This window comes from Henckelia pumila, chromosome 1 (assembly GCF_033568475.1).
Source record: "Henckelia pumila isolate YLH828 chromosome 1, ASM3356847v2, whole genome shotgun sequence".
Classification (NCBI taxonomy): domain Eukaryota; kingdom Viridiplantae; phylum Streptophyta; class Magnoliopsida; order Lamiales; family Gesneriaceae; genus Henckelia; species Henckelia pumila.
This window is the reverse complement of record NC_133120.1, coordinates 79,154,933-79,159,362: the sequence shown is the minus strand read 5'-3', so window position 1 is coordinate 79,159,362 and position 4,430 is coordinate 79,154,933. Positions and strand designations below refer to the sequence as shown.

The window sequence follows — 4,430 nt, the reverse complement described above, 5'->3', positions numbered from 1 at the left end:
AATGCGCATATTGTATGTAATAATCAAACAATTAATGTAATAACACCAAAAAAAATATGTCTAATTAACTACCAAAAAAAACTCATATTCCCTTTCACAAAAAAAAAAAAAGAACTCATATTCAAGTTAAATATATAAACTTTTTATAAAGATATGTTTTGATCCTCCTCCCTTTATCCAAGTTGCAGTAACAGACTTATCAACAATTTGAGCATATTTATCAGATTCATATGCACAGACACAGTTATTGGTCACCTGAGGAGTTCTTAACAATTATTGATGATCCTTTGGGGTTTAAGTATGGAAGGTCGAATGCATGCATGAGACCTAAACATGATGATACATAGGATTGATGCAGCAAGCGAATGTAATATAACTATGTTTAATCGTTTGAGAACTTACTTCTTCACGATCAGGGAAAAGGTGTGGATGTACAAGTAGTCACTTGAAGAATCTGCCATTGGTTTAAATTAAATTAAACCAAGGAAATCAACTTGAAAAAAATAAGGATGAAGGTTCTGTGAAAGAATAAGACACAATTAAAATAGAAGAAAAAAAAATGCTCATTTACACACCTGCACTCCAGAATCAAATTGAATGCCTATGAAATATTTAAGTTCGTTTAAATTTTAACCCTTTCTAGAAAAAAAGTGTGCACTTCAGGTCTACACCTCAAACAAAAAAAGACAATGACAAAAGGTAGGCAGGCACCAGCTACACAACATAAAAAGTTTGAAGCTCCATCCAGGAAAAAAAATAGTGCATTACTTGCAAATACTTTTAAGCTTAGTCCAGTTTCATCATTACACAACATGCATAGTTCTTCTAGAGTGCCGACTGCCGATCTTGAGAGAGATTCTTCAAGAAGAATACGTGTTTTGAAGTTCTTTTAAGCTGTCTTAGCTTGACAAATTAGGCAGTGAAATTGGAATTCTAAAGCTTAAGATTCAACCGATGGTACAAAATTTGTGATCCAGTATCTGTTGGAAAATATCTATTTTAGCTTAACATGGTCAGAATAAATCCGAAAATCAGGAGAGTGTGTTAAATGAAGTGGAAAGGAAATGAAAAGAGAGACTAGTAATTGATACACAACAGGTTCAGAGAAAAGATGCCAAGGTTAAAACTAACGCTAAGATACAAGGGATTAACTTAATAACTTGTGAATGGAACAACAAACTTACAAATGATGTTTCTTATTGCTATCACTTTCCAGAAAGTAACCAGAAGCACCATAAATCTCCTGAATCTGAGGATACAGAAACATGTAATCAACATAGTATATCAATAGGTTTTTTTATAATAAAAAATATTGAAAACTCTTGCTTTCAACAAAAAAGCGTACATCCTGTATCACATATGTCAGATCAAGAAGCAATCACACACAATCAGATATTTTCTGTTTATGTCTAGAAGCAATCACATTTAACCAGCTCTTCTTCAAAACAATGAAATTTATCATCATATCCAAGAGATATTACCCAGCTTGACAAGTATTATCAGCTGACAATATCGCAAAGCTTGTGGGACAGAAAATCAATAACTGATTGGAAAAATATTTGAGCATTAAAATAATTTCTTGAACTGATATTGGCATTATCATATAAGGAACAATTCTTGTGAAAATTTTGATTCTTTCATCTTTCTTATGATTGACATCTCATGTTATAGAAGCATGAGATTCTACTACATAGTGCCATGGACAGAGCAGAGTCCTAAAATGCAAGTTAGAAAGTCCAAAAACTTTCTATTGGTACCAAATATATTTATTATGCAATCTCACTATTTTTAAAAACAATTATTGCGCGCACACACACATAGCACTCTTGGAGACCGACACCAAATTTAGGGAGTAGATTATAATACATCAATACTAGGTCAAAAAGGTGAATGTGTAAATTTAGGATGAAGTCTATGATATTTTCTTTCTCCTACTCAATATTTTCCACCAAGCTAAAACTATTTTTGACGCTTGAACGTACATAACGCTTTGAAGATGAGGATTCCAATATAAACCCCTATCCAAAAATATCAAAGCTTTCACAATCATTAAAGCAGGATTTTAATTTCAAATTCAATTGTGGTAATGAAAATTATGATTTCCTCTAAAGAGTAGGAAAAAGGAGCTAAAGCATAATGTTCCACGTCACAGTTGTTACCAAATACCAATAAACACAATCCTGTGACACAAAATAAACCTAATGTATCCAGCCTATTATATAATTCTGAATATACCTTATTGTCTAACCAAGATAGGTATTGAACAACAACAGCTCCATATCGAATGTGTGCATTCTTCAATCCTTCTATCTCAACAGGATTCTATGAAAGTATATGTAAGAGATAATGTTCACAGATATTCAAGCCAATAAATAGCTAAAATATCAATGTAAAATAACTTGAATAATTTCCTGAATGCCATGAGATGCATATAAATATTCATTAAATAATTTCTCTGTACACCTAAATCCCACCTTTCTGTTTCACAGTGAAATTTCAATCACGTACTAAGAAAAAAAAGTCCAATAAATTAGGAGGAAAAAAAACACCACCACTTCCAAAACAGAAATATTGATGAAAAAATTAGAGCCACCATGAAATTCAATTCATTATCAGAAACAAGCATTATTTCTGTGGAATCTGCAGGGAGTTTAGACCTTGTAGAATAAAAAATGTGACGAAACAAAAATCCAGATAAGATTAAGCATATCATCTAAAAATATTCAAATAGAAATCAAACCTCATTAGCGTTGGGCCATTTGTTGTCGCTGATCTCCAAACTCAGTCCAAAGAATCCAAAGTGAATGTAATTTCAGTCTTGCATGCCACCATATATAGGATACCTACAAACATGATGCATTTAAATCATCAATGCTTGACAAATGCAGAAAATAAGCAATGATGAAATCATAACATTTGAAGAACTTTCCAGTTAAGGAACTTCGCGATTATGAACCTATGCTAGCAATACCAAAATGCTCCATTTGTGATCTTCCACTGGAAATCCCTTGCTCTGAGACATATTATAATGAGATTTACTATATAAAGTGGCTAAAAATTTGAAAATTTTGTCACAACAACACACTGCCTAGACATGAACTAGAGAAACATAACTACACAGGATCAAGTTTAGAAAAACTATCATATCCCGCTCAATTTAAATGGAAATTGGGCGATTCCAAAGACATTTTACTGCAAACTTAAAGGATTATAACTTTTATTTGAAAAGTATTTCCTAATTCTTAGAGTATAATGCCCAGATTTTCAAAATACAGTTAGCATGTTCATGACCACAAACACTGAACATGATTTTGATATGTCTCAGTAGAAAATTCGTATCTAATCCATATATTAACAAAATTAGGTCATTCCACTGCCAAATTAAAGCCAATACAAAGCATTAAATTTTACTTTCAGACTACAAATACAATTTCCCAACATATAAAACACAAAAATTCAAAAATCAGCCATAGTTAGATAAATTATTTAGAGCCAGAGGTGGCTTGAAATTTAGATATGCCATTGACCGGCTTTTTCGGTATGAATAAATTCTACTGGCAAGCGAACCCGGTCAAATTATAATAAAGTGGACTAAGGTCCAGATGTCGAACCCACAAGGACTGTAAAAATATGATTACCAAAATCTATTTATCTCTACTTAATCTAGACTAATGAATAAAGATGATTTCAGATTTTAGATAAAAATAATAAAATTGCAATAATATCAAATTAATTAGAACGCAAATTAGAACGCAGTTGGAAACTTTGAATTACTTAAAATTTTGGAAAAGTTCGATCAAGGACACACGTAGGTACCAGACAATTCATGCAACAAGCAATCGATCTAAGATATCAGACTTAATCATAATTCACGGGAATTTTCCTAATTTGTTCGAAGGATTATTTCTAGAACAATCAAACCTATTCAAATCTTGATGAACTAATCTTTCGTAATTCTAATCAAATTTGAATGCATAATCACTGTGAAAATTCAGTTAACCCCTAAACCGCATAATGAAACCGAATTCTATTTCTAGTCAGTTTTACACTATGTTGAAAATCAAAGTGATCGAATTCGAAACCTCATCTGTCGACTTGGAATCGATTAACAAGCAAACAAATAACTGGCCAAGAAATTTGTAAGACGAAGATAAATTTGATAATCAATAAATTCAATTAAGTCTGAAAATCTCAAATAAATAAACCAAGTTTTTACATAAACTGTCTGGCCCAATCACGTGGCCTTGATCGAAAGAAGAAACTACTCACTAATAAACATGATTCAATAAACCAAGTTTTAAAAACATAAAGTAAAAAAATACTAGAATAAAAGAAAATCTGAAGAACTTTGCTCCCTAGCCGCCTCAAGCTTTTCCCGTACTCCAAAAAGATCCAAAAGTCCTTAACAAAGGCATCCAAATTCTATATAT

General features: G+C 31.9%; 1 long non-coding RNA gene across 1 annotated transcript; it reads right to left on the bottom strand.

Moving 5' to 3' along the window:
- LOC140876349 (uncharacterized) lies at positions 1-2,983 on the bottom strand. Its single transcript, XR_012148755.1, has 4 exons — positions 2,741-2,983; positions 2,236-2,322; positions 1,185-1,249; positions 1-454 (listed from the first exon to the last, which is right to left on the bottom strand). It is a non-coding gene; the product is annotated as an uncharacterized lncRNA (long non-coding RNA).
- Between the last annotated feature and the right edge of the window lie 1,447 nt (positions 2,984-4,430).